Source organism: Equus caballus, chromosome 16 (genome assembly GCF_041296265.1).
Source record: "Equus caballus isolate H_3958 breed thoroughbred chromosome 16, TB-T2T, whole genome shotgun sequence".
NCBI classification, from domain to species: Eukaryota; Metazoa; Chordata; class Mammalia; order Perissodactyla; family Equidae; genus Equus; species Equus caballus.
The window spans coordinates 74,186,854-74,211,478 of record NC_091699.1 but is presented as its reverse complement, the minus strand read 5'-3'; the positions used below and the strand labels follow the sequence as shown (position 1 = coordinate 74,211,478).

The following is a 24,625-nucleotide window of genomic DNA, read 5'->3' as shown; positions in this document are numbered from 1 at the left end:
CCTTTCCTTCATCTTGTTCTTCCTCCTCTTCCTTCACATTTAATTAAACAAACATTTGTTCAATATCTCATAGGCACCAGGCACTGTTTTAGTCCCAAGAGATACAAAGATGAATAAATAAGCCATAATTTTGACCTTGTGTCTTGACCTTTACGTGTGTGCAAATTCAAATGAGATGGTAGATATGAAAATGTTCTGTAAACTGTGAAGTATTATATAAATATCAGGTGCCATAGAAGGTACAGGTAGCTATAGAACTTATCCAATTTAAATTTTGGATCAAGATATTAAAAAGTTGTAAAATTAGCCCTAAAAGCTTTCAGATTGTTGTCTTAAGTACTGAGTATTAAATTGGGGATAATTATGCTAGAGCAAAAGGGACTCCTCAAAGAAAGAGCTGTTTCACTGAAGAAATTTTGCTTTAACTTTAAAGCTTCAAACATTTTGGGGAGCTTATTAAGTATTAACACTTTTCTCTTGTAGTTGTTGTTTGTGTGTGTGCAAAGATCAAATGAGACAGTAGGTGTGAAAGTGTTCTGTAAACTGTAAAGTTCTGTATAAATATAGGGTGCTGTCATTGTGAAGGGAGGTGGTGTGAAGAGACTATGCAGCAATTTGGCTAAGATGTAATGGGCTTACATGGACCGTATCAGGACAGGAAAAGACAGTAGAGTAAGTTTAAAAGCAAAATTACAACTATCTATATGACATATTTTGAAGCAAGATAGAATGGCCTCAATTTCCAGAAATATATTCTGTCTATAACCTGCTATAGCATTTGAAATTCTGCTGGGGAAATTGCTTTTGTTTGATGCTAATAGTAGGTAATAGTGTGCATTCAAAACTAGTATTTTTATAATGCAGTGGTTTAACGTTTGAAAGTGTTTTGCTGTATTTTTATTAGCTCTTGATAACATTTTGAGCTAGGGATTGGTGATGGTATTTTTATCTTCATCATCTCTATTGTCCCTTCTTTATTGATAAGGAAATAATGACCAAAAGTTGAAGGAACAGTTTATCCCATAACCATTGTGGGACGGGCTTAATCCAGACCATCTCATTTCTGTTTTCTTTCCACTCCATCATGATCAAACCCTTGATGAAAGATGTGTTTATTAAGCATCTATTATAGAGTTAGGGAATTTCAAAGTCTGTTGATACAGTTTCTTCAGAGGGCCCCACATTGTTGGAGAGACAAGTCTTATGGGTCAGAAACAGCTAGAGAAGGTTATAGACAGTAGTTGATTTTAAGTACTAAATTGTGTGGTAAAAGCGTTAAGAATTTAGATAATGGAGAAAACAATATGGGTTGGTTTAGGTCAGGGAATGCTTTGTTAAGAGGTGAGATTGTCCAATTATTTTAAAAAGTTAGATAAAAAGGAATAGGAGGCCCCCTTTCAGGGTAGATTAAAAGCTTTATGAGGAAGGTCATCAAAACTGAAAGTGATAGTAAAAGTGATTAATAAGACATGGTATATTTTAGGGGAAAATGCCAGTAACTCCTATAATCAAGTGTTTCCCTGAGCCTCACCAGCTATGATCATAGGAACGTTTACATCCTCTTTTGCCAGCTTGAGGCTTCCAGGGAACTCCCTGACCCCCAAGCCTATTCCCCGCTGTCATCACCTACCCTTGTACCCACTCGCTGGCCCTGCCCAGCCTCCTGCGGTTCCAAGGCTCCAGCGTGTTCATTCCTTTTACTAGTTGTGAAATGTTCCTTTCTCTGCCCTGTTCTGCCTTTTTAGAAGGGATACCACAACAGAACTGCTTGGTTCTGGCAGTAGGGCTTTTTTCCCCCTAGATTCCCACAGCCTTCTTCTTCCTCAAGGTACTTTCACGCTGACAGAGTAGATAAATCAGATGTGGAGTCTTAGCCCATCTATTCTCCATACCGAACAGAGAAGCTCCCGTGTGTCTCAACACGCAGACAGCTCTAGACGTTTGCTCTATCATTTGACAGTGGAGCACCTATTGCTCCCTTTGTATTTGGGCGGAATTTACCACTGAGTATCAGATTGGTGTGCTGCAGTGTTTTGCCTCTCACTACAAAAGTGAAAGGGAACGATGCTCCATCTTCCTGAGAATTCCCCAGGAGCCGGGACATAGCACGTGACCCAAGCTCAGCCAATTAGATGTTGCAGCCTGAGACGTTGATTCTGGAGCTAGTGACCAGGAAAGTAGGGCTGGTTAGGAGCCATGGTCCAGCACGGATGGCAGTGGTTTATAGCAGTGGTCACATCTTGCAGAAGCACTGGAGTCTTGTAATTGGACTTGCCTGCTTTTTGATCCTTTAGCTCAGATCTTCCGTGTCCTCCTTTTCTTTTTTCAGTTTGCATCTTCCTCTAGTCTTCTTGCAGATTCTGCCAAGCCTGATATCTTTCCATCAAATGTTAGAAAGATAGAAAGTGAGAAAATGTTTGTTTGCTTTTTTAAATTAAGATAGCTTAAGTTAGTTTATTTTTCTTGTAGCAAAGTGCTCTGACTCAAAACAAAAGATCCTATTGCCAAGTCTGGCTTATTCGATCATGCCCACATTTCTTTTCTTGTGCCAGATTTTCCCCAAGAGACCCCTAGTCTGCCCCTTGTTTAGCTATTATCTTCCCCTACTGCCCAGAAGGGGCTGGACAGACTTACATATGCCTAATCCTCATGAAAGACAGCTCTGTTCCTTTTCTGAATCTTCTAGCTCACATGTATGTTGAGAAAACGAGTAGGTACTCTTCAAGGGGTGAGGAGAGAGAAAGTACCGCCTACTTCCACGTGTTAGGAATTTTGAATTCCTCTTCTGGTCCAATATCACTAATATTCTCACCTAACACTCACATCAGTGTCTGAAATGGACCCTTTTACCCAATGAAAGACTTTGAAATGGAAACAAAATTTCTGAATGTCTTCAGAAACCAGATGTTCTTTAGCAACGTGCTCTTCCTGCTATCTGATTATGTGGAGGTCTCTATACCTTTCATTGTCTTTGAGCTGTGTACAACTCTGTAAAGCATAGATAACTAAGGGTGCAAATGATTCTTATCCATAGATGTACAAATACATTTTGTCTGGTGAGGACAGACACTTTTTCCACCATGGAGAAAGCCAGTTTTTAGTCTATTTGTAAGTTCGTTTCAGCATTTCTTACTGCCTATGTCTATGGTTCTTTAGGATTTTTCTTTGAGTTAGTTGTAACATTTGGCTGGTTATCTCATTAGTTAATAAATTAATATAATCTTTGGCACCTGCACCCTGCAAATTTGTAGGAGATTTTATCTTTTTAAAAAAATGATCCTTTAACAATCTCAGTTTACCAGATAGGAAATATGACACTTTAAGCCTCTAGTGACTTGAACATAGCTAATGAATGGCAGAGGTAAAATTTAAACCCAGATTTCCCAACTTGAAGTTAAACAATGTTTTTACAGGAAAGAAGTGATAAGTAAAACAGGGATCCTGTCACTTCTGTCCAAACCTGTAAATAGTGTTTTAATGAGCTTTCTGCTTCCAGTATCTTCCCCTTGATTTTGCTATATAAGCCACTGACAGATTATTATTCTGAAGCAATGCTATATTCGTTTCTCCTGGACCATTTCTCCTAATGACTTCTAGGGTCAATTAGAAAGATTTTGAACTACTGACTTTAGAATTTCATTCCCCCCTACATCTTGCCCTACATACTCTCTAATATTATATCTCAAACAACATACCTGTATTTACTCATCTTTGTTTTCTCCATTGTGAGGCCTTCTTCTGCTCTGATTTGCCAAATCCAATCCTGAAAAGTCAATTTGAATCAATTTTCACCTCTCCTGTCAAGTTTTTGCAAATCTACCTGGCATGGAGCCATTGGCCCTCCCCTAGAGTTACAGCAGCTGTCCATTCAGCCATTTGGCAGTCAGTCCTGCAGCTTTGTAGGGGCATGGAGGCCTTTATGTTTCATGTTCTTAGAGGCAATATGTGCAGTAGTGAAGAACATAGGTTTTGGAGCCAGACTGCCTGGCTTCAACTCAGCTCTGCCACTTCCTCCCTCTACAACCTTGGGAAAGTCAGGCAATTTCTCAGTGGTTTGGTTTCTTCACCTCTAACAAGATAATGAGACTTCCTATCTAATTGGATTGTGAGGCTTACATGAGTTAATATATGTCAAGTGTTTATAAACGTATTTGGTTCAAAATAAGTATTGTATAAAACTTTACTGTTATTATTGACATTATTTCTATTTTACTCACTTGAGTTATTTTCTCAACTGGATTTTAAGTTATTTGAGGGCACAAATAATTAAAAAAAGTTTTGTACAGCATATGTCACAAATTTGATGCTTACTCACTTGGCAAAGGGGAGCTATTGAAAGCTTTTGAGTAGGGTTTTATGTGTCAAGGCACTATTTAAGCACCATGCAGCAAGGTATTGGAAAGGTTATTGGAAAGGCTGGGTCGAGGACTACTGCATTAATTCCAAACATACAATAGTTTTTCATTCATCTCCAATCAACAAACATTTATTGAGTATTCACCAATAAATTCGCCATGTGCCAAACATAAAGATCCATCATAGGGATTCAGAGTGAATGAGTAACCATTCCAATCTTTAGGGTACTTAACACCCAGTACAGGAAAATTAATAAGTAAACGAATAGGGACAATCATTGCTGAGCTTTATGACAGAAGTATGTATAGGCACAGGATATAATGGGAAACAAAGGCAGGGACAGAAATGGTTTCTCCAAGGAGGTAATTCTTAAGCCAGCCCTGAATAGGAGGCATTGGGAGGTAAAGGTATGGGAGTCTTCTAAGCAAGTAGAGCAAATTTGTGAGGCCAAAAGCAACATGGCAGTGCAGGGCTACTGCAGTGGGGAAGGCTTGGCTGTAGCACAAAACAAAGCTGAGGAAGTAACAGGGCTCCATCTTGCCATAAAAAGGATTTAGACCTTTTCGTATGGCCAGTAGAGAATGTGTGGAGAATTGAATTTCTATAAATAATGAGCACTAAGATTTATAGGCTATTGTGATTCTAAGTTAGGCTTCCTTTAAACATTACAGAAATAAGGATGTATCTTGTGCATGAGCGCAATTAATATGATAGTGACCCCCAAAGCCAAGAACAACAAACTTTCCCAAAGAACAATAACAACCAACGCCAATCCCACTCCCCAGTGATGTTTTCGATGTTTTCCTAACACAGGGAAATACACTATGTTTGGTTTTTAGGGCATCTCTTAGAATGTAGAATCCCGTTGAGTATGCCATAGCTTTTGAGATGAATTAGCCGTCTCGTTGAGAATAGGGATCTGCAGAAATAAGACACATCTCAGAAAATATGGAGGGAAGAGAGATGGGAAGAGAGGGATCCCAGTCAAGGCCCATTGAAAAAGCCACAAAGTAATGAGAACCTCAAAGCAGTGACTAGTGACAGGTGAATAGGTGACAAAGACAGGCTGACTGGCCAACATCTGCCTATTATCAGCCTCATGTTTACGGCAGAAAATTATAAAATAGGAAATGTGCTGTAGGAAGGGATGGCTTGACGTTGTGAAGGCTTTTTTTACCCTCCCTTCAAATATTTAGCTTTTACCACACCGAATGTTCTTGCATTCATTGTATTGTGTCATTTTACTAATGCATGAAGTCTGATAGTTGTTCATCGCTAATCAGGTTGAAATAAATCATGTTATGTGCTAAACTGAGCTTAATTCTACCCTCTCTTTTTCATCTGACAGGGTGCTTTTAGAACAATAAGTTCTAGAAATGTCAGAGCGCAAACAAACCTTCATTCTCGAAGCAATTCACTAATGTTACATAAATCATTATGAGAAACAAAGGACATCACGCCCTAAAAGGCAATCTTTTCAATCATCTAACAAAAGAACACTCCCTCAAATTTGTAAATACGTATTCTCAGGTTGCAATATTAAAAGTTCTTATAGCTACTGAATAAAAATTGTTATTTGTGTAATTCATACAGCAGAAATGTGCGTAAGTCTTTAGTTGTTGGAAACCATTTGTGTATCCATATTTATATTCTTACATAAAAATATATTACATAAAGAGGGACCAGCCCCATGGTGCAGCAGTTACGTTCACAGGCTCCGCTTCGGTGGCCCGGGGTTTGCAGATTCAGATCCCAGGTGTGGACCTATGCACCGCTTGTCAAGCCATGCTGGGGTGGGCATCCTACATATAAAGTAGAGGAAGATGGGCACCGATGTTAGCTCAGGGCCAGTCTTCCTCAGCAAAAGGAGGATTGGCCCCAGATGTTAGCTCAGGGCTAATCTTCCTTAAAAAAAGAAAAACTTGCAAAAATAGATTACGTAAAGATTTATATTTTAAAAGTCTGTTAGCAATGGGTACCTAAAGTTTCTCGTTATAAGGAGTTTTCTCTTATTTTCATAAACAATGCTGTATTCAGTAAAATGTGTAAATCACCACGAGCCTATTGACAAATGACAGATGTGGTAGTAAAACAAAGTAGTGTGTGATGTAATATTACTGTTTCAATTTAAAAAGTGAGCGGTTCTGTCTGTCCTGATGAACTGGGTTTCGTTCCGCTAATTTCATGATCTAGTGCCACAGTTAATGAAATTCAGAGTAAGACCTCTTTTTAAACTGTTTTGCTATAAATGCTCATGTGATATGAATCTTGGTACACATTTTTATTCTAAAACTGAGGAATATAGTATCTTGTTCAATTAATTATTAGGCTTGGTTAAAAAAGAAAAAAGCTAACTGATCAATTTGTCCCTTATATCATTCCAGAAACTAATACAAGGCAGCTTTCAGAGATACAAATAACTGATTAAAATGATTTTCCATAAAAAAACTTAAAAAACAATAAATGGGTGAGGAAATAAGAATGAAATAACAAAAAATAAAAGTAGAAAATAAGATAAAGCCCAAGAATATAAAAGATGATATAAAAGATGATCTTGAAAACTTGCTAAATGTGGTTCAAAAATACGTCCAGATCAAATAGCAAGCACAAATAACTTGTAGAGTTTTATTTTTAAAGATAATTAAGGAATAATTAATAAAATGTATTAAATGAATAAAGTTTACTAAAATTTTATCTTCTGTAAGAAAGGTGGCACATCTTTAGAATTTACTGATAATTTAAATAATATGGCACCTAAGCAAAGTTGCAAAGCTCTTATTACGTACACCTTTGGGGTTTCCACTTTTTTTTTCCTTCTGGAAGAATGCTTTTTTATCAGAGTATAATCAGTGAGATCTTAAGCTAATTATGGTTTTAAATTTTACCTGTGGCCTTTAAATTTTTAATTGTTAGTCCAGCTTCATCTTTATCAACTAATTTTTGCTCTAGGTTTGGTTTAACCCTACAGGATGTACTAAGGTCAATTTATAGTAACTGTAGTTTTAGCCCATAAATTAAAAAAACAAACATTCAGACACGAAGTTTCCCAAACCATTCACAGTACAGTGAGATTTCATTGGTGAAATTCTACCCGTAAAGTTGTGCTGTTTAACTAACTTTATATCCTCAAGTTAAGCATAATAAATGATTGGGATACTTTCAAGTATGGAAATGAAAATAGAAGTAATGATTATTCTCTTAAATTATATTAGATACTCATGTATGCTGCTAACAACATTTTCATCATGATGTGTTTATGTTGTCTTGCTCTCATTCTTTGTTTTTATCTAATTAGTTTTCAATAGTCAAAATTCAACAACTATTTTTTATGGACCAATTATGTGATGTTGTGTCATTTAATCTCACGTTCTCTCCCCAAGGAGATTAGCTGGGCCATTTTACAGATAAGAAAACTGTGGTTTAGCAATGTTAAAGGATAGTAGTGAGTGACAGAGGGAAAGTAATTAAATACAAACCTAACATTTTTTAACACAACACTCCACCAGATGCTACATAGCACAATTCCCCTTAATTGTGTTCTTAATGGATGCCCTATTCAAGTCTGAATTTTTATGTCACAAACCCTGGGCCACATACATTAATTCAGCAATCTCTTGGGGCTTTGAAAAGCTGTCCACACTAATGTTGTCCATTAAATCCTCAGTGCAAGACAGGATAAGTGCATGAGAGCTCAAGTCTCCCACCTTGAAACATGAGTTTTCTCTTCACTAAGCTCCATCCTATTTTCTTTTTAAATGCATCACTTACATTGTTACTCAGGGGATAACAAGTTGATTGCTTTCATATTTTAGATCAAAACCATTGGATGTTAATTTATATTTCCCTGAAAACAATTCATTAAGTCCTTTCCATCTAAAAACAAAATAACACTAACAAAATAAAACAAAACGAGAGGTCAATTCATTGGGTTTGACAGATTCATCACTAATTTTAAAGATAAAAGCTGGCAATATCAACTTCATTAACATATCTCCTGCACCAAATTAGTGAGTTAGGAGAACCAAGTTAAAAAAAAAAAAATGTCCTTCTTGAGTTAGAGCTGGAAGTGCAAACAGGCCCCCTGAGGAGGGTGACCATATGCCACATGTCTCGGTTTGCCTGGCTTATGCCTGTTGTACTGTCATTCCATCTGATTTAGCATCTATCCAGGTTTTTCAGTTGTTAAGGACACGTTATTCTTCATTTTGTTAATATGAGCTGGGTTGGGTTTGATGGATTTGGGCTTTGCTTGAGGCTTCTGCCATAGTCTGGTCCAGTAGTTTGTAAGACTCACGTGCAATGAAGAGATTTCTCACTTCAACTTGTGGTTAAATCTGAAAGACAAGGACCCGACACGCCTGTCTTTCTATTCTCAACCCTTTTCAGCTCCAACATCCCTTCAAAGACTGCATGCCTTGTGCTTGCTGATAAGACAGAGGGCTCTCAGAACTCGGTGACTGGGACCCACTAACTCCTTCTGTGCCAGATGCACAAAGCTGCCAGGTTTTGGGGTTAGTGGGAAATTTTCCTCATGGTGTGGAAAATGTGTCTGGAAAATAAGGGATGGACAGTCCTGCTCTACAGAGGAGTCTGTAGTTGTGTTTGTCATTCATTGTATGATTTAAGTCTACAACTATATTGCATGGCTTGGAAAATCTTTTTTATTTTGGAAAAACCCCTTTGGCAGCAATAACAGAACAAAAAGAAATCAATATTTAATGAAATATTAGGTACTGAATTTACAGTTATTTAAGAAAGTTGATGATAAACATGTAACTTGCACAAAAAGTTTGTTGATATTACCACCCATTATGCGGACTGTAGACTTGTCACTCACCACATGACCGCCAGAAGATGCAAATTTGCCGAAGAAGCACCCATGTCCAGCTCAAATTCTGTTTCCATTTTCTTCAAAAGTGATTAGAAATTTAGAACCAAAGTATTTAAAGAATGAAGTGGCAAAAATACTCATATTTGCAATACGTAGCAAAATGTAATTATTGCAAACAATGCTTTCAAACAGGAACATATTGAAATGGATTCTTACAAAAGAAGAAACTAAACAAATTAAATAATGAGAGCTCAACCGGTGTAAAAAACTTAATTTCGGAATTTTATAATTGCACTTTGGAATATCATGAGTTTTGAGAAGAATGTTTTGTGGGCGTTCCTCTCTTTGGTCGAATATGTTTATATATTTTGAAATATTTAAATTTGGCTAAACATTCCAAAGAATCATAATATAGATGACTTGTTGGTGTATTATAGAGAAATGTTTGGCAAAGAAAGTTATACATAAAAGCAAAAAAACTCAGTATCTATAAGAGTAGTCACATGTTTCAATATAAAAATATTAAAATTGAGATTATACTTTATGTAACGTGATTCGCTTTTTGCTTACCAGGTAACTTAGCACTTAAAGAGAGAATAATTCTTCAGTAAAAATTTTATGGCGTACAAGGAAAGGTCAAGTAAAATGTCCATAATTTCTTATGTATTATCTGTAACATGCATCTTTGAAGAAGTTTGCAGGTAATTATAAAAAATTTAAAATAATAGGACCATATTGAAAGAATGCATTTTCAAAATAATACTAGTGACATGACACTAGAGATGGATACGATAAGAACCCGTGTAAAGTACCTAAATATGTGCATAAATACTTTTTTTGTTGTTTCTAAACTTATTTCTCTTGGTAAAGTTTTGTAGGGCTTTACAATCCTTTTTGAGAAATTCCTAGTTAGTGCAGGATACAAAATTAATATACAGAAATCTGTTACATTTCTATACACTAATAGTGAACTACCGGAAAGCGAAATTAAGAAAAGAATTCCATTTACAATTGTATCAAAAAGAATAAAATACTTAGGGATACATTTAACCAGAGAAGTGAAAGACTTGTACTCTGAAAACTGTAACACATTGATGACAGAAATTGAAGACTACACAAATATATAAAAAGATATACTGTGCTCATGGATTGGAAGAATTAATATGGTTAAAATGTCCATACTACCCAAAGCAATCTACAGATTCAGTGCAATCCCTATCAAAATACCAATGGCATTTTTCACAGAACTAGAAAAAAGTCCTAAAATTTGTATGGAACCACAAAACATCATGAGTAGCCAAAGCAATCTTGAGAAAGAAGAACAAAGCCCGAGGTATCATGCTCCCTGATTTCAAATTATACTACACAGCTATAGTAATCAAAATGGTATGGTACTGGCACAAAAACAGACACATAGATTAGTAGAACAGACAAGAGAGCCCAGAAATAAACCCATGCTTACATGGTCAATTAATCTATAAGAAAGAAGGCAAGAATATACAATGGGGAAAAGACAGTCTCTTCAATAAATGGTGTTGGGAAAACCAGACAGCCACATGCAAAAGAATGAAACTGGACCACTTTCTTAACCATATACAAAAATAAGATTTAAATGTAAGACCTGAAACCATAAAACTCCTAGAAGAAAACATAGGTAGTAAGCTCTTTGACATCGGTCTTAACGATATCTTTTTGGATCTGTCTCCTCAGGCAAGGGCAACAAAGACAAAAATAAACAAATGGGACTGCATCAAACTGAAAAGCTTTTGCACACTGAAGGAAACTATCAACAAAAGGAAAATACAACCTACTGAATGGGAGAAAATATTTCCAAATGATATCTAATAAGGGGTTAATATTCAAAATATATAAAGAACTCATAAAACTCCATATCTAAAACCAAACAGTCTGATTAAAAGATGGGCAGAGGACCTGAGCAGATATTTCTCCAAATAAGACATACAGATGGTCAACAATCACATGAAAAGATGCTCAACATCACTAATCATCAGGGAAATGTAAATACAAACCACAATGAGATATCACCTCACACCTGTCAGAATGGCTTTTCTCAAGAAGACAAGAAATGACAAGGGTTGGCAAGGATGTGGAAGGGGAGACCCTTGTGCACTGGTGGTGGGAATGTAAATTGGTGCAGTCACTATGGAAAACAGTATGGAGTTCTTTAAAAAATTTAAAAATAGGGGGGCCGGCCTTGTGGCCGAGTGGTTAAGTTCACGCGCTCTGCTTCAGAAGCCCAGGGTTTCACCAGTTTGAATCCTGGGCGTGGACATGGCACTGCTCATTAGGCCACGCTGAGGTGGCATCCCACATGCCACAACTGGAAGGACCCACAACTAAAAGTACACAACTATGTACTGGGGGGCTTTGGGAGAAAAAGGAAAAATAAAATCTCAAAAAAAAAAATTAAAAATAGAACTACTATATGATACAGCAATTCCACTTCAGGTATTTATCTGAAGAAAACAAGAACACTAACTTGAAAAAATATAATATATGCACCTCTATGTCCATTGCAGTGTTATTTACAATTGCCAAGATATGGAAGCATCTTAAGTGTCCATCAATAGATGAATAGATAAAGATGTGATATACATATATGTGTGTGTGTGTGTGTGTGTGTGTGTGTGTGTGTATGCCATGGGACATTACTCAGTCATAAAGAATGAAATCTTGCCATTTGCAACAACATGGATGGACCTAGAGGGTATTATGCTAAGTGAAATAAGTCAGATACAGAAAAAGGCTAATACCATATGATTTCACTTATATGTGGAATCTAAAAAACAAAACAAACAAACAAAATAAAACAGAAATAGACTCGTAGATACAGGGAACAAACTGGTGGTTGCCAGAGGGAAGGGGAAAGAGAGGATGGGTGAAAGAGGTAAAGGAGATTAAGTACAGACTTCTAGTTATAAAACAAATAAGTTACGAGATGTAATATACAGTATAGGGAATATGGTCAATAATATTGTAATAATTTTGTATGGTGACAGATGGTAAGTAGACTTATCATTGCAATCATTTTGTAATGTGTATAAATCTTGAATCACTGTGTTGTACACCTGAAACTAATATAATATTGTATGTCAACTATACTTCCATTAAAAAAATAAATAAAAATAAAAATTCCTAACTATTTGAGTATGTATTTCTTTAAATCAAAGGCAATCTCTGATAAAATCAGTACAACTATCAGAATCTGGAAGTGAACATTGCTTATGTTTAATGTTCATATCAGGTGAAGAAGTATTTTAAAGTTTTATTATAGAAGATATGTGCTATTTTTACTTTATAGGAAGAAATTTATTTTGAAAATAGCTATTGAATAGAACTTCTTATTGGTTTGCCAATATATTAAAACCAAACTATCAGTTGTTAATTATGTGTGTGTGTGTGTGTGTGTATATATATATATATTTTTTTTTTTGGTGAGGAAGATTGTCACTGAGCTAACATCTGTGCCAATCTTCCTCTATTTTGTATGTAGAACACTGCCACAGCATGGCTTGATTAGCGGTGTGTAGGTCCACACCTGGGATCCTAACCTGTGAATCCCAGGCTGCTGAAGCAGAGCATGTGAACTTAACCACTACACCACTGGGCCGGCCTCAATTGTTAATTAGGTGTTTTAAAAAGTATATAATTTAATCATCTTATTGCTCCCATTCACTTTTAAATATAGCCTGATTTGCATGATAAATTATATGGTCTCCCTGCTCATGTTTAAAGGATACATGAAAATTAACCTGATAAAGGAAGGGGAGAAGGTCATTCCAGGAACTGGATTCTACTGTGAACTGAGGCTGCTACTCTCTCTCTCTCCTTTTTGTCATAATCATTTGTGATCTTGGAAATGGAGTTATGTTGGCTAAACATGGCTGTGGAGCCACCCCTCTCTATAATGGAACAGTTATAGAGGTGGCTGCATAGAAACCCCCAAAGCTGTCTACTACCAGTTGACTTGAAATTGCAAATGATAGTATTAACTATAGCACCCTGTTCCACAAATAAAGAGGAATAGAGTTCTGAATGGGAGTTTAAAAAAAACAAAAAACACTATTATCACACAAATGGTGTCAGGTTTTCTTTCCTTTTAAAATTCATATTTTGGCCAAAATAATTTTTTTAAAGTATTTAACCAAACACTTTAAACTAGTTGGGAGAAAAACTTGGTATTGGAGAGGATAATCACACTCCACTGGAAATGAGAGATTGGAAGAGATCTTAGCTTCACTCATTATAAACAAAATCAAGATGCTTGTTAATGAACTTCAACCATATTGAACTGTTCATTCAAATGTTCCCAGAAGTCTTTTCCCTTGGTCTTCTTGAGTCTTGTCAAAACGAAAGACAAGTATATATACAAGGAGACCAAGTAATGAGGTACAAGGAGTATTTCCTAATCTTATTAGTGAGTAGATGGTCATTTAAAAATAAAAAGGCCAAAAGAGAGATCAAAAGAATACAGTGTTTAAATTATAGATCCGTTTATCTACCCACCCACCTATCCATCCACACAGTCATTCATATGTTCCACTAATACTTAATGAGTGTATATTTTTGACATATTTCATTGGCAAAGACTACAAAGACCTGGCCCTGATCGTAAATTACTTACGTCTAATGCAGGGATTCAGTGTCAATAAATATATTTCAGTGTGGCTAGGAGATTTCTGCGTGTATGTCACCAGTTTTGGGCAAAATGAGTTCTTTTCTGAAAACTTAGAAAAATAATTTCTTAGAGTTACTTTTTATGCTGGTAAAATTCTCATCCTTAAGTAAATACAGTTACTCTCCACTTAACTTTTCTAGTTCATTTCAACAAATGTTTATTGATTGATTCCGAGCCAGGCATGGGGGTACCGAGAAAACTGATAAAACGCCATCCTTATGTATGAACACAGAGGGCATAGACACACATGATGATTTGAAAAACACCTGCTGATGCTCCGACCAAGGTGTCTTCAGCACATTGTGAGAGCACGGAGAAGGGGCATCTAATCTGACCTGGGAGTGCTGGCGAGGGGGAATGGTGTCAGGGAAGACCTCTGGGAAAGGTCTTCAAGGATGGATGAAAATTAACCACATAAAAGAAGGGAGGGAAGGATATTCCAGGAAGTGGGGAAAGTATGAACAGAGGCACAAAGGTGATAAAATGTGTAGTGGAGAATTATAAGCAAACTTGTGCTGCAGAAACATGATGAGAAGGGCATCATGGGCTGGAGATGAGCTGGAGTGAAAGACTGGGATCTGTTGTGCAGGGACTTCCATGGGCTTTCAAGAAGCTTGAATCTTGAGACACTATTGAAATTATTTTAGGTGGTGGTGGGGATAGTGACAAGTTCAGTTTTTAGTTTAGATCAGGTTTTTCAACTTCAGCACTATTAACATTTGGGCCAGAAAATTATTTGCATTGTTGGGGTTGGGGAAGAGCCTGTACTGTTTGTTAGAGGATTTTGAGAACATCTTTGGCCTATACTCTCTAGACACCAGTAGCATTACACACTTGTGACAACAAAAATTGTCTTCAAACATTGCCAATGTCCCCTGGGGGGTAATATCACCCTCAGTTTTAGGTAAATCACCCAGAGGATGAATGTCAGGGGGACAGACAAGTGGTAAAATCCAAACTGAATATGGAGGTGGAAATTTCAGGGAGAAATCAGACAGATATGGCAGATAATTTGGGAGACATCGGGATGGAAAACCTGGGAAGAAATAGAGAAGTGAGGGAGTGGGGTGCTGGGAGAAATCTTGGGTTGGGTTTTTGAGATGGGGATTCAAGGTGCCTGAGTTATATCCAGGCAGATCTGTCTGGCAGGCAGTTGAAGATGCAAACCTGAAAATCCATGAACAAGTTGGGTCTTGAGGGAGAGACTTGAGTGTTGCTAACTTAAGTGAGGATGGAGGTGGATAGAGAAGGAAACAACAACTGAGGGGGCCAACAAGTGAACCTTTGGGGACATAAAGAAATTGATGAGTGGACAGCAGGCGAGAAAAGTATCAAAGGCAAGGAATAATTAGGGGTAAGAGAAGAGCTAAGAAAGTGTGAGATCATGTCTGCCAAAGAAACAGGTCAAGAAGGAAGCTGTTTTAGCAACAGTGCTACAGGAGGGCATGTTCAAACAAGCAGTGAGAAGTGGTCTTTAGACATAGTGGTGAGTTCGAGAGGAAGATACGAGACTTAGTGAAGACAGTGTTATTCTGCTCTTTAGACTTGGCGGCTGGCACATAGTGGGTGCTCAAAAAAATGCTCATGAGGTGAATGAAAGAATCAATAAGTAAATTATATTGAATTTTACTAAATAAAGCACCTCTTTTGAGAATATAGAAGCAGGTCTCTGTGCCTACATTTTTATTATAGTCTTTGGCTGTACTATTACATTAAATGTCGTATCTAAGAAAATAGAAAAAATTAATGCTTCCCCCTTAATTATTTTATGATAATACAAAATGATCTGTTAATGTCTGTGAAGCTTTTTGAGACTCTCAGAAATAGGCATTGCAGGCATGTATTTTTATTATGTCCCTTTCTGTACCAATATGCACAAATAGACAGCTGAATTATGCCAGTGACGAAATAAGTCCAATGTGTAATTGGACTCATTTAACGTATAAATGAGCATTTGCATGTCCTGAAATATGCCAAGTTGTGTCTAGAATGCTGTGAGCAGCTGTCTCATGTGTCTATTGGCTTTTCTCACCAAAAATCTAAACACTAGATATATTACACGTTGCCAACGTGGTGTGTTCTGGATACCAAAATGGGGGGAGGTTCTTGCGTGAAATTTTAACGTAATTGGTATGATTTCAGGGTTATTTTTTCTACACGTAGTTCAGGATAGTCAGTGTACTTAATATCAATGGGCAATTCTACTAAGATTTTTTAAAATAAGAAACTAGTTACAGCTGAATTTAATAAAACTCTAGCGTGTATAACCTTCACCTGTTTATCTGCTTGTCCCACAAGTTGAGTCAAATGCTAAATGCGACAGAAATTAATTTCCCGAGATTCCGTCTCAGTTTGAGCAAATGTCATTTGCTCCTCTAGTCGATGCTGTAGGAAAGGAGCTGTGTGAAATCTTCCCAGTTGGAAATTTTCTACGTTATGTTTCTACTCATAAGGAGACATTTTATTCTTTGTATTTATTCTCAAGAGAGTACACATTTAATGCTTCAAATGTCATTATTTTTATTCCTGTTGTGCATCTTCAGTCTATAAAAAATATTGTGAGTGGTATCTGTCCAGAAGTTGTCTGGGTGTTACCAAAGTGTAAATTCGCTCTCTCTTTATAGTTAAATTAACACCCGAACTCATTTGTACACGTTTCAAGAACTGGTAATATTGAAAAGAGTGACACGCGATTCTCAGTCGGCTCAGTATGACTTGAACACTTGTCTGTATTGATACACTGCTGCGTACCACGAGGCACAAATAATAAGTATAAATTATAATTCTTAGTCTCAGAAGTTAGCAATCCTTTTGGAGAAAAGAGCTCTATAGAGCTCAGCACACGTTTAGAAGGTGTTTAGGATGGGAGAGATCCATGGACACAAAGGAAGTCAAAGGAGGCTTCATGGAGGAGGTGGTCTTCTTCCTGTTTTTGCAGATGTTGATAATAGTCCCAAAAGGAAATTTGTTTTTCCCAATTTGTACTAGAGTCCTCTTTATGAGTGGGAGTTGGGAAAAGGGGAACTGAATTTGCCATTTGGAGGAGCACAGAGTTAAAGCAAGGGATCAAGAGACATCAGATCTTCAAAATTTGGGGACTCAAAGGGTGTTTTCCCATACTTTCCTTATTCAGGAAACAGAACCACAGTCTGCTTTGGGCAGAGCTAATTTTTACTCAGTCCTTGAGACTTGCAGTAGCAGGGAAGTGGCTCCTGAAAGAAAGGACTTTTTATTTTATTTATTTATTTTGAGGAAGATTAGCCCTGTGCTGACATCTGCCACCAATCCTCCTCCTTTTGCTGAGGAGAATTGGCCCTGAGCTAACATCTGTGCCCATCTTCCTCTGTTTTATCTGTGGGATGCCTGCCACAGCGTGGCTTGATAAGTGGTGTGTGTGTGTCTGTGCCCCAGATCCGAACCGATGAATCCCGGGCTCCTGAAGCAAAGCACATAAACTTAACTGGTACACCACCAGGCCAACCCCTAGGACTTTTTAAACATATTTATATGTATTTCTACTTTCTCAACTCCTTCCCTTGGCTATTCTGGCGATAGCTTTTTCTTTGGTATTTAAAGCATCACGCCTTTTTATTTAAAAAGGTTTGTTGTGATTGCCATCACAAGTAAACCAATAATCTCTTTAGTGCTTAAAAGTTCATTTACTAATGAAAATAAATCTCGAAAACACGCTTTTTTTTTCAGTTAGTAGACTCATCTGTATTTCTTGAGCACAGTGTCACTGCGCTTCCTAAGGCCGAGGAAGCATATTCATCTCGAAAGTAATGCTGATAAATTTAAGGAAAGACTTCCATTTTAAAATAGAGTAGGTTCTTGTAAGCAAAGCTAATTTAGTCTTTGGGAGTTTGGAGGTTCTTTAACACTTACCCAGAGATTGGCTATTACATCGTAAGACATTCCAACCAGTCATGTGGACTGTCTTAAATTATCCAGGAGTTGAAATCTCCGTCTCGGAAGTAAGCAAATGATCGCGTCTTCACCTGCGCTCTCAGTACAAAGCAGTGCTTCCTCCACTGGCTTCCAAACAAGAAGTGCTTATAGGAAGGCGTATTGTCAGTGGTAGCATGAGACCTGAGAGAAGCGCCACTTGTTCACTCCAGTTGCCAAGGAGAGCAGTCACATTCACAAGCCATATGCTCACTAAAGACCCGGCAAAACCGTTAGTGAAAGACATGCAGGTATCTGATGCGTTATCCACCACCTGTGTAACATAGACTCCTGTTTGCTCACTATTGTTGCAGCCTGGGCTGAAATGGGGGGAAAGCCTCAGGCTTTGAGCTCAAAGAAGAGAATTCTTAGGGGAGGCACTGGATAGGCCAAGGCTAGAGATTTAGTTTGAGAAGCCTGTGTTCCAGACTTCGCTTTGCCAAGAGTAACTAAGTGACCTTAGACGATTTACACTCATTTCTGGTTTTCTTCTTTGTTTGTACAATATCTTCTTTGAACTAGGCAATCTCCAAGATGCCTCCCAGTTCTAACAAAAGGTCCTTTTAGAATCTCTCATGTATTTCTAAGAAAGCCTTTAACATTTGATGAGTGAAGAGACTTGCCATTGCATTTAAAAATGGAGAGAGAGGGATGGAGATGGACAGCAGCGCCAGGCTCTCAACGACAATCCCTTTTCCATCTACTTGCTTTCTTTTCCTATTATCTGATTTTCTCTAAAGTGACATTACCCAAATGCATAAAATGAAATCATATCCTTTCAGACTGTACGCCTAGCTATGTGACGATTAATGTCCTGATTAGTACACAGGGCTTAGTAGAAAATAATGCAAGAGCCCTACCACAGGGTTGAATAAAGCTTTCTATTTGGCGTTCCAATCTCATTTGAAGTGTACCATACGAGAGAATTCATTTTAATATTTCACCTTCTTTTGTATGGTACTCTTTTTTTCAACATTCCTTTCTTCAAGATTGTCTTTATACTTCTGAAATTCCACTGTGGTAGATTCTGACACATTGTGAAATGGCTGTTTTAGTGTTATAGCAGGTTAAATTTCATATACCTATCAGCAAAAAAAAAAGTGATAAGAAAAACTGGGCATTTAGATCTATCCTAATGGGATTTATTCACATTTCTTAGTGAGTCAATTGAGAGATAAAAATAAAGGACCTTGGCGGGAATACGATGGTGGATTCCTTTGACAGCGCCACCTGGACAGAACCCTGTTACTGCTAGACCCCAGAAACATGATGAGTTTCTAATATTAGTGCTGACAGCTACTTTTTTCACAGTAATATGAAACCAAAATTATCTCAAGAAAATTTGTATTTTTATTTCAGTAACGCCTGGTTAATGTCACTATTCTCAGCCCTCAGCCAGATCGCCTCAGTTCTCCAATACAGCTGTAATACTTGATCTTCTCATTGACTGCATGTTTTAGTCACTTACTCTACGTATATCTACCACATGCCTATCATTTTCAAGGTTTGCGTGAATAAGATAATGTGGGCAGAAAAGACAGAGTCCCCACCCACCATGACTTATATTGGGGAAAGGGTAAGAAAAACATGTACAATGATAAGAATGCAAGAGCAAAGTGCCAGTATGACAGTCATAGAACAGATGTCATGAGGAAGTGTGTGATTTATTTCCAAATGGGTTTTCTTAACACAAGTACTTTGATTTAAAGGCAGGGAGTTTACAGCTGACTCGAATGATCAGGGGAGGCTCCGTGCAGGAGGCAGAGCTTGAGAGAGCATTGAAAGATACGAAGTATTAGGATAAGCAGAGAAGGCAGGATGGCGTGAACCAAGGCGACGTTTCTCAAAGGCTCTGTACCACTGCTGATGTGCCCAATTTACAGACGTGACATAAAATGATATTGAACCACAAGGTGAGAAAGTTTTCTCTTTCCAACTGGCTTTCAATACTTTTATTCAGGAAAAAAAGTCCTCAATTTCATGCTAATGTATCTTTAATCCCTTGCTATACTTGCCAGTTAACTATCCCTCTTCCTTCCCCCTGTTCTTTCACACATAGCCAGTAGGGCCCCAGGCTCAAAGACGATGGCAGACAACAGTAACTGTAATTCAAAAACGGGACTCAGATTGCATTTGTCTTTTAGTTCTCTTCACCTTACAGAAAGTAATGCTAGATTTCCATTCAAAATTGTGATATGAAATGTTTTAATCAAATCAATATATTAAGGGAAAACAGATAATCTAAGGAAAAATGGAGGCAAATAATAGAACACATGTTATGTAGCTAGGGCAAAATTTGTTTGGGCAGTGTATGAATTTCGGAAAACACAGTGCCAATATAAATTATACTTAAGATGGTAAGTAGTTCCGTATGATAACCAGGAAAGTCATGATGGAAAGAAGCCAGAATAAGATTAGAAAGACAGGTTGTGAGAAGATCAAGGAGATCAGGGGATACTCGACTCATCAACTTAATTCATGTTCTGCCTTCTCTTGGGATTCCAGTAGCCTCCTTTACCTAGATTTTAGAAACTACGTCTTATTGATTCCTTCTCACATGCCAGGTATCATATTAAGTCTCTTGCATGTAATTATCACATCTTTCATCACAACCAACCTAAGAGGAAGGTATTAACCTGAGTATAGGAGTAAAGAATCTTACCAAAATGCACATAGCTAATGGCTGATAGAGTTGGGTTTGGAACCCAGGCCTATTGGATTCCAAAGCTCCTATTCTTCATCATGCCTGGAAACCCTACTCATCTTTAAGCCCCAGCGTGAATCCTAGCTTTTTCTGTCTAAGCCCAACTCTCCAACAGAAGGTCCATTCTCCTCCTTGGCCTTTCTGAAACTAGCACTATGGATATTTTGGTAGCGATTTTCTTCACCCCTTCACTAGAAGTGGTTAGGTTGTAGGTGCCCAGTTCACATGTCCCAAGGCATCCAGCACTGTACTTTTCTCATGGTCAAGGCTCAAGTTGATGGAATATGAGTGAAATTTTCTTCCTCTGCCATGGCTTATCACAGCAGTAGAGCTGTGCCATTTCAGGATGGAAGGGGGAACAGGAGCTCTGGCCAAGATAACTCAGGAACTACGTGGACAGGCTTTGCCTTTGTCAGATTCCAAGAATCTAATTAATTAATTTTGAGCAAATCAGCAACTCATTGGATTTGTTAAATCATCTTGGATTTTTTTCATACCTCGGTTTTATAACATCTGGGTTAAATAGCACAAAAATGGATACCTGGTAATTAGAGACCTTTAGCTCTCAGGAGAAGATTTTAACTCCTCTATTTTATCAGGGAGGAAACTGAAGACTTAAGAGGGTTTCATGAGTTGCTTCAGGCCACAGAGCAAGCTAAGGGCAGGCCTGTAACTACGGATCTCTCGACTCCTAGCCGATTATCTTCTATATTGATGGCCTTGAGCTTGGAGGTCATGTGCTCCGTCTTCCCACCCAGCTTAGGGATCCCTACAGTATCCCTGACTGATGTCAACAGGCGCTGCTTGTGAGCATGGAAGAGGAACTCTTTATCTTTGGGAGCAATGTATTCCATTTTAAATTAAAGAGTGTCTTCTCCTGTATTGAACCCAATAGAACGTCACAGTCGTGTCTGTTGCTCTAACACCAGAGTTTCCTAGGGCTCCCTTTTTGAAACTGGCCTCTTTTCCATCCACATGAACTTCTTCTGTGATCCTATCAGTCCCAAGGCTTCAAACACATCCATACATTGAGGACTGTCAAATTTGTACCTCTAGACCCACCTTCTCCTCTAAACTCTAGACCCTTGTACATCCACCTCCTGGATCTCTCCCTGTGGATGGCTAGTAGTCATCTCAGAGTTAATACCAAAAAACAAGGTCTTAGTTATCCTCTCCCACCAAAGAGTTCTCCCTACCCCCCAGTCTTTGTCTCGTGAGACTTTATTTTTCCAATTGCTCGGGCCAGAAACCTGAAGTCATCCTGATGCGTCTTACTCTCTTTCATTGTACAACTAAAGCATCAGCTACCCTACTGCCCTTACTTTAAAATTGCTTCCAGAATCCAACAAATTCTTGCCAACTCCACTGCTCCCATTGTGGTCCAGGCTATCCTTCTCACTTGCACAGACAGCTTTCCCACCACCCTGTCTTGCTCCTCAACAGTCTGTTCTCACAGCAGCAGGAACATAAATCAAAATGCACCATGGTCTGCAAGCTCCTCACTGTCATCTGCCTTCTTTCTGACTTTAGCCTCTACTCCTCTCCCTCTCACTCAGTCTTCTCTAGGGACCGTGCCTCCTTACTGTTCCTCCAACATGCCCCATGAGCTCCCACCTCCAACCCATTGTATTTGTACTTGCAGTTCCCTCTGATTAAAACACTCTTCCCTCTGCCCTGCCCACCCACACTCACTCCCTCAACTGCCTTCACTTCTATACCCACCTTATCAGGGGAGATTCTGCCAACCACTCTCTCCCCAATATATTATCCCAACCCTCTGATTAATTTGTATCCATAGCATTTATGACTTTCTGACAAACTATGCATTTCCGTGTTTGTTTTTTTATCCTTCTCACAAAATAGTGAGCTCAATGAAAGCTGGAATTTTCTTTTATTTTTGTTGTTTCCTAAGCATCTAGAATAGTGTCTGCAAAATGTAGGTGCAATAAATAAATACTTGTTAAATGAATTTCTCCTTCACCTTGGCCGTTTAGCCAGGTCTTATACTCGAACTGTGTTGTCTCTAGAACCCATGTTCAGGAATTTGCCTTTGTTCCAATAAATAGCCTAATTTTAGTTTGGGACCATTAGGCAAAGTTGGCAGAACCTTTCTGACTCTGGATTTTTGCTATTTTATTTTCAACTATGATAATTACTAATATTAGCCACAGTTACCATTTTACTGAACTCTTACATGGCTATCACTCTCTCAAGTATTTTCCAATATCGTTTCAGTTAATCTTTACAGTGACTCAGTGGGAAATGCTACTATTCCTCATTTTACAGATGAGAGAAGTGAAGAGGTTTAAACAACTTCCTCCAGCTCTTACAATCAGTGAATGGCAGAGCAGAGCCGCGCTTCAAAGCCACGTGTCTCTGATTCTAATGTACTGTGGTGATCAAGAGCGCAGCCTCTGGGGGCAGAGAGATCAGGGTCAGCGCTGACTGACCACAGCTGTGTGATGTTGCTCAAGTCATTTTCCCCTCTTGAGCTTCGGGTCCCCATCTCGTAAATGAAGACAACAGTAAACCAGGGTTGTTAGGATGATTAGATGAGATAACTCTGGTCACATGCCTCAGTGCCGTCCTAGCACAGAGTAAAAGCCCAGTAAGTATTGCCACAATGGTAACATAATTAATAAGACTAAAATTTTCATAATTATTTTGCTACTATTGGATAATGCAAATCGTCTTAATGCTATTCTATCCCACCTCTATCTATATGAGTTCTTGCTTCAATCTGTATAATCTAAAAATTTGATAATGTCATCTTAATATAAACCCCTGATTAAAAGTGTGGAAGGATGTAGAGGTAAGGCTAAACCTTTACACAGGGAGAGATTCACCACGAAACTGCCTGAGCTTTGTTTGACTGCAACGAGGTAACAGTATGGCACCTTCTAGAAACATAGCTTAGTTTTACCGGTCTGTTCTGCTCACCTGAAAAAAGGCTAGCAGAGCTTTACTTTCCTCATCTAGGGATTTTTTACTTTCCTCACCTACTGGGACTAAATGACGTGTTAAGAAACCTAAGAAGGAACTCCGACGTCTACCACTTTGGGCAGACTGGTCTCCAGTTAGCTCTCTTTTTAGCAGTGCTGGAGGCAAGCTGGATGCTTGGCACTTCTAAAAAGAAGTGGAGAGGGGCAACCTGCTATTTCTGTGAATGCTCTTCATTGCTTGGTATCACAGGCAATGATGAAACGACCAGTAGCAGTTGCTACTATGTGTTGACTACTTACCGTATGCCAGGCACTGTGCTTGGTGCTGTACAAAATCTCACTTAATCTGCACAACAACTTTGTATACTGGATGTTACCGCTATTTTCGAGAAGCAGAAACTGTGCAGAGTGGGTATTAGTAGGTGCAGTTGGTGTCCCATCCAGGTCTCCTTTACTGGGCTGGGGTACTATGTCAGTTACCAATTTGTGCCTCAGCTCCTAAAGCACTTACGCTCTGTGCTAACGGAATTCCAGTAGAGGGCGCGAGAGGGACACTGTGGGAGGAAGCTGCTCTTAGACCTATTGGTGGCGTGAGTGGGAGGACATCCGGTGAAGCCTGCCCCAGCATCGAGCCCAAACCACAGGCCCTCTGCAAACCTGCAGCCTTAGCCTAGCCATAACCTGTCCGCAGCCCTCGTGACACAAAAACCAGAGCCACGCATGACTTGCGCCCTCCCTCCTCCTCTCGCCAGCACCCGGACCTCCATCACTCACACCCATGGTATCAGCTGTTGATCACCTGCTCCTCGCTTGCACTCTCATCTAGAGTGGCGGCCTGTTGCTTGCCCAACAGCCCAGACCATCTGCAGCCTGGCCATACCAGCAGACTTCACTGCTATTTGGTGAGCTGAACCACACTTCCTTCAAGTTTGTCCCTCCTTGGATTCTCTCTCTCAGCCCTAGGTTACTATATGATTACTCTTTTACCGTAGTTAGTAATTATTTATATAAAACATTTCCCGGGCTGGTCCAGTGGCGCAGCAGTTAAGTTCACACGTTCTGCTTCTCAGCGGCCGGAGTTCGCCGGTTCGGATCCCGGGTGTGGACATGGCACGGCTTGGCAAAACTATGCTGTGGTAGGTGTCCCA

At 38.7% G+C, this 24,625-nt stretch overlaps 1 protein-coding gene and 1 long non-coding RNA gene across 2 annotated transcripts in view; one reads left to right on the top strand and one right to left on the bottom strand.

The window, feature by feature from the left end:
- The window catches only part of KCNH8 (potassium voltage-gated channel subfamily H member 8), a 338,704-nt gene that overhangs the window by 49,976 nt on the left and 264,103 nt on the right, over positions 1 to 24,625 (top strand). The window lies entirely within an intron of this gene.
- On the bottom strand, positions 1,097 to 23,998 carry LOC111768409 (uncharacterized). Its single transcript, XR_002800755.2, has 3 exons — positions 23,778 to 23,998; positions 3,696 to 3,763; positions 1,097 to 2,376 (listed from the first exon to the last, which is right to left on the bottom strand). It is a non-coding gene; the product is annotated as an uncharacterized lncRNA (long non-coding RNA).